The sequence below is a fragment of the Mya arenaria genome, chromosome 8, assembly GCF_026914265.1.
Source record: "Mya arenaria isolate MELC-2E11 chromosome 8, ASM2691426v1".
Taxonomy (NCBI): domain Eukaryota; kingdom Metazoa; phylum Mollusca; class Bivalvia; order Myida; family Myidae; genus Mya; species Mya arenaria.
In genome coordinates this window covers 74,751,657-74,764,191 of record NC_069129.1, presented here as the reverse complement: position 1 = coordinate 74,764,191, position 12,535 = coordinate 74,751,657, and the positions used below count along the sequence as shown (strand labels likewise).

Sequence of the window (12,535 nt, the reverse complement as noted above, 5' to 3'; positions counted from 1 at the left end):
GGTTTCCCATTTCAATATAAATGAACACGAATGTTTTAAATCAAACCGTACTGTCATTTCAAAATGTTTATGTAGCACTGCAAAAGGATTTGAGTTTTGTTTTAAGATCGTAGATGACATACTTTGGCTTGCATCAAGCGTATTACACGTATGGGTACTTGTGTTCATTACTGGAGTTACAACTGCCAAAACAGATGTATGTTCATGCTCAATGGATTGAACCTTGTTTCCTGAATGTTGAACAAAACCAGTGCTTAGTTAGATCAGATATGATATCTAAAGTAGGGGTTGAAAAAGCGTTTATTGTTTGTAGGACTTTCCAGCTTCCTAGATGGGTAATTTATGTTGGTGGTCGACCTGCCGGAACATGAGTTTAGGCAAATGTTTTTCTTGTGGAGTGATTCACTTTTCGGCCTTCAAGGTTTCTCTTTTTTAGCCATTTGTTTCATTATTTGTCCAAGTTTATTTTCCAACAAGCTGATGAGTATACCAAACGTCTGTTTAGGGTGTATTAATTGTAGGTACAGTCTGCTATTATCATCAAGAACATCGGTTGGTCTTCGACGTGTTCACTCCTAGAAGATGGCTACTGAACATACTTCGTCTCCATGTGTTGCAAACAGGTTGGGTCCATTTCTGTTATATTTTCGGCTGGATCCATTTCTAGTTTGTGTACTTCTCTCTGAAAATATTCAACAATAACATTATTACAAATCTTTAAGTCAATAAGAAAATGCATTTTCCATTTATAGGTCAGTCATGAATAAGTATTGCACATACTGATATTTTAAAAATGTCTATGATATGGCAACTATTGTATCGGCCTTCATAGCATCTCTAAATTATATCAACCCTAGAGCTGAGCTCTTGGACTTATGTAGTCTGTGTATATTTTAGAGATGGATATAAAATATCGCAAATGCCAAGTTATACAAATAATTACCATCAATTTACAAAAAACAAATAAATGAAAGTTCCAAGTGACCTCGATTGTCTGTTGACCTTTTCAGCTCTATATATCCCCAAAGAAGGTGTGTATAGTCCTTTCTGCAACGCGTCCAAAAGTAAACATCATTATTCAACAATACCGTCTGAAGTAATATCTATGCATCACCTGTAATATTTTGTATATATGTAAGAATTGATTGAATATATGTAAGTGAGATTCAAGTATCAAGTATTTATATTTATATTTTAAACAAAACAGAACAAATGCAAATAATGAGCAATAATACAATGGCAATAATAATGAGCAATCTTTGGCAATAATAAATGACAATTTTTTGAGAATTTCCTTGTTAATTTATTTCTCTCAGGTATCATTTTCTGAATTCAAGTACCCAAACGTCTGATACTTAAGTATGATCACATTACCTTTGCCAAGAAGCTCTTTGGAATTCTTCTTTAATCAGTGGCTCAGCTTTAGATTTTAAATTCCCTTTGCCCTATGCCTTCAAATGTTTTCGCTTTGAAATCAAGACATGGTTGAAATGCTTGAAAAGTTCATCTTTCCTAATGTTAATGGCTATTTTTTCCTTTAGGTAACGATCAATGGAATATTGTATGCTTGTAAGAGTACCTGGCTCATATTTTGTGCCGTCATGCTTCCGAATTGTTGAAAATAAACCGTACATATTTTATTTGATTTTAAAGACATTATGTTAGGTAGTGTCTAGCCGTCTTGTAACCGAATACATAGCCTGCGTTCTAGCCGTCATATAGCAGGACTAGCATATACACTAAGCTAGAATGCAAGCTAGGCTAAACACTTGCATTATGTTAAGAGGCAGTACTACAGCTTTTATGAATCACGAGCATTACCTAGGCAATGACTTCGCTCTATAATTAGCTATCAAATAAACATGAGTGTTTTTACTTTAGCGTTGAATTATCTACAGACTTTTAAAATATGTTCAGAATAAAATGAATCACCATTACATTTGATAATTAGAATAAAATAAGAGATTAATTGACTTACCAAGAAAAAAACCTGGCCAAAAGGATATAAAACTCAGGGGGTTGGTTTATCGTCCAGGATTTTACTGTTCACTGATGCTGTTCATCCAATCATAAAACAGTTTTAAATCACTTTTGGTTTAATAAAGTGTGTTTTTATTTTCATTTCCTTTAATAAATCTGTCACAGTTTTCATCTGAAGACGGTACTCTGAAGAATTTGATTCCGTCACTGGGTGGGGCACAATCACATATTAATCTTCCAGACATTAAAGTAAATCAATTTCTTCGGTTTCATTAATGTATTCCATGGATAATAAATCATTAGCTAGCAGCTTAAACATTTCCTCGCCAGACGACATTCTTCCCCATTGATCCGAGTGAATATAAGCGCTTGTAAATTACACGCGGTTACATACCACTAAATCGTTTTGTTGTTTTCTGTATACGCTAAAACTATGAATTAGTTTTGTGCTCAAACTGTCGACGAACGTTTTAATACTGATTTTAAAATAAAATGGCTGCCGTTTCCAAATTTCCAGCTGCGAATCTATCATTGTTTGAACCTGTCTAATTAGCCAATCAAATTCTTTAAAATGCGGGCTTTATATCTATATCACTCTTTGGCCCGGTGCCTCTAACCGGTATAGATATTGGCACTGTTATGGAGGAGGACTTTGTATTATTGGACGAGGCAAATGCTGTGTTTAAGGACTAATAATTCATAGTTATCTAATAATATCTGGTATAAGGCGAGGAGAATATGACTAAACCGTAAAATCGTTTAATTATTTCTTTTTAATTACAATTATGATTTTTGCTTGTTGTATAATTAATCTTAAATTACCTCTGCTGAGTACGAAAATGTTGTTTAGGTTGACGGCTTATCTCTTGTATTGTTATTGTTTTCATTTTTTCGTCTTTTATATATACACTGCTTGCTTTTGCTTTCTGACCGTATCAGGCGTATAAACATTTTGGTATAAAAGTTGATATTCTCACTCCGTTAATGTAAAATAACTGTCCTTAAAAAACACACCTAGTTTTATATAGCGTATATGTGTTGTGTTGTTTGTGAAGTTGTGTGATGTTGTTTCGTGTTCACATTTGTGATTTTTTTGTGTCTTATGCCTTTGGCGTATACTCTGTGCCATTAAACGAGGTTTATGTTAAGACCTTCTTCTACTGAGCTTGTTTCTGTAGCTTTTCATATAACTATGGATAACTATTGTATCCTTAACAAGCTTGTTTCCTATTTTTGTTGTCAAAATGCATTCTTTTTATAGCTCCTTATGCCAACAGTCTGCCTGTCTGTCTGTCTGCCACCCCCATTGGGAGCAAGAACAGATTAATTTTATTCACTTAGAAAGGTTATTTCAACCTAAAATCATTAAAAAATACAACCCTCACATTATTCGCGAATGCGAATAGGCTAGAAAGAGGAATTCCGCACCCAACACTAAAATGTGAGCATTGTTTTATCTGCCGTTTAGAAGACCAAAAAAGAACACATGCTATTACCTAAACTCGGTTCAAACTTCACCTAAATACTTTTATGAAATGTTAAATAAAGGAAAACATTTTGTGGTACACACTTTGGCATGTCCTTGAGTTTAATCCAGCTTGTAGTTCTCTCCCTATTATTAAATACTACACATGCTGTGAAGACCGAAAATATTTTTGTCATAATATATTTTGTTTTTCACACGGAGCACTTTCGGAGTTCTTCGCCAGGAGAGGAATAAAGCAAGAACAGACCACACCATTGCTACAGCTACCAAGGTAGTTATAATCCATAGCAACTTCGATAAAGAACAATTACAAAAGTATAGAACAAGGATTTTGAAAAAAGAGAGTGTACCATTGATGACGTTATTCACCACGTGGAATTATAATCTTGAACAAGATCTAGTCCATAATATAACAGTGTTCAAATGGATGTCCCTTAATCCTTTTGTGATACCGGTGGTATTTATAATGACAGTGACGTTGCTGCAGGTTGTTCTAGAAATGGATGGAATGTCTTGCCCGTCTTAATCACAGCTGCTGAAGGTGTTCCAGTTCTGAAATACATGTACAGAGATGTGATGGAGAAATACAACATCACCTTATATGCCTATAGCAATGCAGACATCCTCTTCACCGACACTCTTCCAGACAGCTTTGTCCAGACCATCACAAATACATCTCTGGACTTCACTCAGCCTGCACTAATGGTTGGGAAAATAACCAACGTTGAAAATGTTACATCCGATGAAGGTGCTTGGTATAATATAACAAATATTGCAAAAATAGGGGCACATTGTTTAATGGTTGGGCAGAGGACTATTTTATTACGACTAGATCGTTCCCATGGCATGACATGGCCGAGGTTGTTATTGGAAGGAGAGCTTATGATAACTGGTTAGTTTTTATTCCCGAAACATGAAATATTCTGTGATAGATATTACAAGTACAGTGTTAGCTGTTCACCAAACGACAAAAGCAGGGAATTTCGAAGGTCATAGTCATAGAAACAAAGATTACAATCATAATTTGTTAGTAAAAATGTACAAAATTATAAGGTATCACCTTGGTGTTATCGAGTGTATAGGGAAGTAAACACAATATGAACATGGTATTGTTAGTTTTATCAATCGTAATTACCGGAAAGTTTGTGAGGCCGGTTGAAGAAAAGTGCAGTAGACACCTCGATCTAAATAGAAAAGAAGAACATTAAAATTTGTAATCGTCATGTGATATATACGAGTATATATGAGTAGTATATTAAAACACAAACGCGTGAAACAAGTGTAACAGCATACATTAGTAAATATGAGGTAATGTGAGTAAATGATCTACTTGCATGGCTGTATTTGTGTTGCTGATGGATAACATGCCTTGTTTGTATACTTGTGTGTTATTCAGCTTAAATATGTAACGTTAATTGTTTATTTATATGAATGCTACCAATGTTGAGATTTTTGCCGGGGGTCGCTTCACAGTATTTTTTTTAAGTTGGAGGCCTTGACTTGGAGAAAGCCAATTCACTATTGTGCTAAGAGAAATTCCAATAATCAAATATGAATAAATTATTCTCAAACTATCGACTGTTAGCCAAAAGTACAGATTCTGTGATACAATGTATTCGACTCAGATTATTAATGATTATAAACAATGACGGTCTGTTTTAAGTTGTACAATAGATTCTCCTTACATTGTAAAATTTTGTTTAAAGCTTGTATATACTGTTTATTTTTTCTTAATTCTTTTTAATACAACTGCGGATTAAATAATTAGAGACAAAAGGTGAATATATAACTATGATAGAGTCTGCTATAATGTCCGAAAAATTCCCGAGGTCAGTATGATGCTATTTTAAAAAGAAATATATGAAAAATACCAATGTAATTTCAAATTGGTCCACTGACTAGCTATATGCTAACAAGGCAGATAAGTGGGCGATGCATAGCATCAATTTTGTTAACAGTAGTAAAAAATCGCAGATAAGATACTCGTTGATGTTTTTTTAAATGCATTTTTTTGTGTATGACAAAAAAAGTGGGGCAAATCATTAAGAGTATTAAACAAAGATACTCAATGCAGGAACTAATCAGCAAATCTTGATATTTGCTCAAATATCAGGGACGGTCCAGGGCTCAACTTAAGAGGGGGCGTTACTTAGGGGCGTCATCGTTTGACTTGCGCCCCTCCATCAGAATCGAAATTAATTCAGTTTGAAGTGTAACGATATACGTCATTTAATGTAAATAAATTACATTTTTCAATTCCTATCCTTGTTTGTCAATTACTCAAATGAACTAAACTCTTACTTTGAAGAGAGTTCTAATAAAATTCAATTTATTGCCTAAGAAATAAATTTATGTATGATACTTTCAAGGGATCTAACTCATCACTCAGTAAATTATAAGTACCGAGTTTCCATTTTTGATAGTATTATTTAACCGTCTCGTCTCGCTGATCTCAAAACGTAATAATTTCGCAGATAATTTATGCAAAACCGGACTAGGCAGTATTTTCACAAGCCTTTAATCCCACCCTACCTCACCCACTTAATAGGCCAGTTTGTTTTCACGGTATTATACCAAATCTAGTCCTTTTATTTTTCGCTTACAAGCCATGCCTGTTTGTGTTCATATTACTTTATAATTCTTTTTATTCATGTTGTACATATTTTGTTTTTAACACTATCAGTCATCCCTTTTTTATAGTTTTTGCTATACTGTCATCTTACTTTTTGACTTACATCATGCATTTTGTATTCTTTGATATGTTCTATTGGAATGCGTTTAATTTACCTCCAACTTTGTTTCGTACATGTATATCTTTCTTTCTCTAACGATATACGTCATTTAATGTAAATAAATGACTTTTTTAAATTCCTATCCTTGTTTGTCAATTACTCGAAACAAATGAACTCAACTCTTACTCTTAAGAAAGTACTCATACATATGGGTTGTGGTAGTACCCACCTGTCGTGTATGCCTTGATTGTTCACACATGTCTAACATACATGGGTAGTTCACAAATGTCATGCATTTCTTGGTCGTTCACACATGTCGAACATTCCTTGGTCGTTCACGCATGTCGTACATGCTTAGGTCGTACACACCGAGGTTATACACATCTGTCGTGCATGCTTTGGTCGTAAACACCTGCCGTGCATGCTTTTTTACGTTCACACCTTTCGTACATGCATTGGTCGTTCACACTTGTCATGCATTTCTTGGTCGTTCACACATGTCGAACATTCCTTGGTCGTTCACGCATGTCGTACATGCTTATGTCGTACACACCGAGGTCATACACATCTGTCGTGCATGCTTTGGTCGTAAACACCTGCCGTGCATGCTTTTTTACGTTCACACCTTTCGTACATGCCTTGGTCGTTCACACCTGTCATGCATGCTAGGGTCGTACACACCTGTCGTTTAACTACGAAAGGCCTTTTCTATGTTATACAACTAAAGCTCCTCTGTGCTTTATGTTAGAGATTACTATTTTGGTAAACAGAGCAACTGATAAAGTACTTTTAGCTCGTCATTATTTTTAAATTAAGGGTATAAGTGAAAATCTAACCACTATTTTAGACAATGAAAAGTGTTTGATATAAACAATTGACAAGTTTTTCCAAAACAAACAACCATTTCTCAAATACCCTAATATAAAAAACACACACCGGTCATAAACTTTCTGTTGCACTGAAATGTTTTTGTGTTTTAATAACAATAATAGTTTTTGGTTAATTCTTCAGAAAACACGACGAAGACGGCGGAACAAAACTAGTGATGTGGCCGACGTTCTGCTGACAGTGTTAGAGCTTACATTTGTTGTTGGAATATTGATGGTACTAGATACAAACTAGAATTCGGAGATGTTAGTCAATACCTTAAGTCCTTTTCTATTTATTAGAAACATGGAAGTAATACGACAGTTACATGAATAACGTTTTCACAAACTGCAGTACATTTCATTCTTATGCATTTCAACAAAAAAGAATACGGTAGACCAATGGCCGGTGTTTCTGTTTTTTTTTTTCATGATTCTTTTAAAGCTCTTGTTAAACAGACAAACTATCAATGCAAATGTTATATTTTCATGACCATAAATAAGCGAATGTTGGCATCCCAGAAAAAAAGAATAAGCTGGTTTATTTGCCATCTATTGAATCACCAAATTACAGATACGAACATTTAAGTGGTATTGCCTTGTTACCAAAATGTTAATATAAGTGAGTACCATGAACTAATTGTTGGTGATTTAAATGCCCGAACGTCAGATAAAGATGATTTAATACCAATAGACGAAATAGAAAATGTACATTTTTGTGTAATAAAGCTGAAGTTGTATCAAGTAGCTTAAAAGTAAAATTTGACAACAACAAAACAATGGAAAATACAGAGACAAGACCATGATATTATTTTTTAATGATGCAACATTGAAATTGTGCAATAGATAAGTTAATTTATCATTATAAGAAAGTAATAAAAACAATTTTAAATTAAAGTTTAACATCTTTATAAATTTCTAGTTATTTAAAATTGAATAAATAATATCACAAAATGAGGGGTAAGAAGGGGTACAAATGTGCAAAATTGACATTTGCAGTTTTGGTAGTTATTAGAAGAGCATTACATTTCGGCGGTAAGTTGCGTCGTGATGCCTATTTAAAGAAAAACAAGGGTCGATAAATATTTCGGTGAAAGTGTTTAACAATGAAGAACTTCTTTGGAGATAGTAATGCAACAAGACATGTTTTTCTAGATAGTTATGCAACAAGACATGTTTTTATTTATGAAATATAGTTTGTAGTTATATATCATACGCATAATAACATCTTATTTAACTGGGGACCAAATATTCGTATAAACATGGTAATCGAAATAATAAAATGTTACTATGACAACCATAATACAATGCAATTCACTATGGTTCATTTTTGGGATCAATCTTACAGATCTTAAATATACTACTAAAATAACTTAAGTAGAGGCAGTCATACTGCGTGCCTCGGACTGTTCTTTCTCTGACATAATTGACAGATTTCGGCCTTTCATCCTTCCTTCTATAAGCTGATTTTAATTCGCTTGGACAGAATTTCTAAGGGTGTATATTAACGAAATTCTTTGGCGTTTGAAAAAGAATATATTCATATACAAAGGATCGTTTTGTATAAGTATAGTAATAAAGGAGATGTATAACTAAATGTTCATTATAACTTTCTCCCTTATACATAAAACTTTCCATCGTGTTTAAGGTAACTGGAATCGTAGTGTCGGAGAAAGATGTCAATGCTCAACATTATCAACTTATTAGTAGGTATGATATGCAATGTTTTTTTATCGTATTCACATCCCGGATTCTTGATTCGTAGGTCATGTAATATATCTGTAATGATATGTACTGTTAAATACGTGTTAAGTTACTTGTAGTCGGGATATAATTGAGTATGAAATTTAATACTTTAAACAAACAGCGATGTACAGCAAATGCAATGAATGGTTCGAGTTTTGTTTATAAAACAAATCATAAAGTAGTGGTTAATAACAAAAAAACAAGATTGTATGGATTTTATAAAATCACGTTAATTCACATATGAAGATAATTATGCTATGTCATAGAAGAAAAAGTGTTGTGTTTGTTGTTGTCTGTGTGTGCCTGCTGGCATTTAAAAGGCATGTTGAAATGGGAAACTGGACACTTATTGTTTCCGTCAATAATTATACTTTAAACGAAAGCAAGCAAAAATCAGGCATAGAATCGTTGAAAATCAGCCAGAATCCAAACATAAAAAGTAAGAAATATGATAAAGTTATATTAACTAGAAAACCACTGAATGACAGTCGGGATTGGACTATTCTTATGACGGTAAACAATGGCTACTTGGACTTCTTCAGAAACTGGTTGTGGCATTTCATGACACTCAACCTATCAACATCGCTAATAGTTGTTGCACATGACGAATTGGCTTATAAGGAACTTTGGAATATCGAAGTACCTAGTTTTGTTGATAGGTTAGTAGAAAGAAGCGCACTTGTATCAATCAACTCCTCCGTTGATTTTGAAACCAAACAATTTAACATGCTTGTTGGCAAAAGGCCGTATCATATACTTGACTACTTAGAAAGAGGAAAAAATATTTTGTACATCGACACGGATACTGTTTGGCTACAGGACCCATTCCAGTACTTCAAGGGCGAGTACGACCTCTGGGTTCAGATGGAAAGTGACGCTTCCTACTGTACGGGGCTGATGGCGATAAGAACCGGTGCCAAAACGCTGGAGCTGATCCGGGCCTGGAGAGATAGGATGATTGACATAGACAATAAAAAAAACGACCAAAACGGCTTCAACGACATAGTTCGTTATTTCTCCAGTAAAGTTAAAATAAAAAGACTGGATACCAACAGATTTCCAGATGGGTCACTCTATTTTGATACGTTCAATGATACACAGCGAAAAGAGGTCGTTGTGGTTCACAACAACTGGATTATAGGCCATGGTAAAAAACTTGGAAGATTCAAACGTATGAAACTGTGGTATGAAGATAAACAGAACAGAACTTACTTGCACAAGTAGTCATTAGATATTTACTCTGTTTACCAATCAATAACAAGTGATACTGCTGATTATACATTAAACATTTTCTTTTATAAACTTCTTTCCACTTTATGTTCCCTTTCAGTAACTTCTTTACGGCCACTTGATAGGGAAGCTGATAATACTATTTTAATAACTGATCCAAAGTATGAATGCGCTTGTATCGTTAATGGATATACTAAACATTACCTTCATCCCACTATTGAGAATGTTGATACTAGGAAAAGATATCGCATTAAACTTTCTTTTAGCAACAAGGGTATATATCTTTTTAATCTAAATAATTTATTTAAGAATAAAAATGTAGAAAGATGTATTCCACAAGACTTTAAGAATAAAGAAATGACAATAATATGTTACAAATATAAAGTAGAATCAGAAGATACTATTTCCGCAAATACACCTTCTTCTTGAGATTGTGTTGACTCCATGTACCGCTACGACCCGGTTGGACATATTGCTACAGGAGATTTGTCTTTCATTAAAAATAATCTTCTTAGAAAACTGCTAAATAAAGGTCCGGATAGCATTTGAAATTCATTTCATACTTGTAAATTAGAATTGACAGACTCTTTATCAAAATATAGTAAAAGCTGGTGCAAAAGAGAAAGGGTCGAACCAAATTCCTTATTGCTGTGGATGAATAAAATATTGTACCTCATAGATAAGAAAATAGAGTTGTTCAACAATAATCCATTGGCCCTTCCCCTAAAGTCATTTTTCAATAACTCCAAAGCTGATCATGGATATCAAATCTTTACATAAAAAACGTATTTGTACCTGCTGATAAAGCAGCTAATAATGTAATCATAGTTTGACGTTTATAGTATGTAAATACTATTATTGAAGAGTTACAATCTTCTAGAACTTACATTTCTAGCCAACTCGATAAAGAAAGTGTTATTAAAAATCATATTGATTATAATGCTAAATTTCAAGTTCTTTTGAATGATTATCATACAAACATTCCTACAATACACTGGTTGCCTAAGATGCATAAAAATCATTTTGTACAACATTGTACATTTGCACTCCCAAATGTTTGCCACCGTGGAATTTGACACAAAGTCCTGTAAGTCACTATGGTCCAGAAACTGTTCAGTACCAGTTTGACAATCTGTATCCGTGTTGGTCTTGTTGGCTGTTTTCTCAGTACATGGTTTTAGCTGAAATGGGCTTGGTCGGTCAAACACCATATCTGAAATGGTGTCATGTGACAGGACTTGCGCAGCTCCTTTGCCCCAAGCCCGCTGTTTGTCTGTACATGCTTCCCCACCTACACCATTCGCCCACGCCAGTGTAATTGCATACACAATTGCTGATATGTGACTACACGATCGGGCATTGCCAGCTGGACAAGTACAATGGCCAGTCTCAACAGTATTTTCACTAGAAACCGCAATCCATGAGTTGTAGTCCTTGAGCCCGACGCCTGGCTGACTCGGCGAAATTTTGGCCTTTATGTAAGTCATACCCTCACATTCAATGGACCACATATCACCCATCCAACCATTGTGTACATAGTTATATCCTTACAACGACCTGAAGGATTGCATGGCCTTTCCATCATATGCTTTTGCATGTATCAAATAGTCAACAAGATCCTCGTACATCAGTTTAGGCCAGGCATTGCTTTTGTTCTTTTCCCACTTCAAGTCATCGGGTGGCAGCCCTGTATTAAGTAATGCATACATAAATCCTCTTTTTGGAATAACATTTATTTGCAAAAGAGTTGGAAGTATTTATAATTAAAACCAAGTGTATAAGTTAAAAGTCCAAGGCTATTTACAAAACAATTATTACACCTGTCAAATTTCTTGGCAGTCAACAGGTCAACATTACATGTACTCTGGCAAGTTTAACGGCTATTGTCATTGTTTATTTCAGTCAAGAAAGCATTTTATACAACATTTTATAAATGTTTATTTAAAAACCAAAAAAGATTCTTACTTTAATTACACGAATAATCCTCTAAAAAGATAAACATATTTTGTTAAACAAAGTCCGCCATTTTGTTATTTAGGGCAATACGGTAGTATTCAATTGTCTTTTTACAGGCCAGTTACAACTATACGGTTTACTATTTATTACAATTACATTCAGAAAAAGTGTTCAAATAAAACAACTTACGTAGCTGCTTTTCGGAGGTCATTTTTGGTCTCAATTTTAAAATTTAAATGGCGTGTGAGCGTTCTTGCAGACGTTCAGAAACTTTCACTTCTGTAATGGCGGATGGTCACGTGACAACAAAATGGCGGCGGTCTAATTTAAGACGTATGAATCGTCTATACACTGGTTGCCTGAAATGCATTAAAATCCATATAAATCACGATTAATTGTTAATTCCATTTCTTGTTCTACTAAACAAGTATCAATTTTACTAACATCCTGCTTAACTGCTATCAAGTTTCATGTGAAAAAATACTGTAGTAAAATTTATGAGAATTCTGGAATTAAGCTCTTTTGGTATATCAATAATT

The 12,535-nt window shown here is 34.2% G+C and overlaps 1 long non-coding RNA gene and 2 pseudogenes across 1 annotated transcript; 1 reads left to right on the top strand and 2 right to left on the bottom strand.

Moving 5' to 3' along the window:
- Positions 1–57: 57 nt before the first annotated feature.
- Positions 58–1,598, bottom strand: LOC128242411 (uncharacterized). Its single transcript, XR_008262609.1, has 3 exons — positions 1,375–1,598; positions 986–1,114; positions 58–682 (listed from the first exon to the last, which is right to left on the bottom strand). It is a non-coding gene; the product is annotated as an uncharacterized LOC128242411 (long non-coding RNA).
- Positions 1,599–2,619: 1,021 nt separating this feature from the next.
- LOC128244565 (uncharacterized) lies at positions 2,620–4,625 on the top strand (annotated as a pseudogene).
- Positions 4,626–9,623: 4,998 nt separating this feature from the next.
- On the bottom strand, positions 9,624–12,207 carry LOC128244562 (uncharacterized; annotated as a pseudogene).
- Between the last annotated feature and the right edge of the window lie 328 nt (positions 12,208–12,535).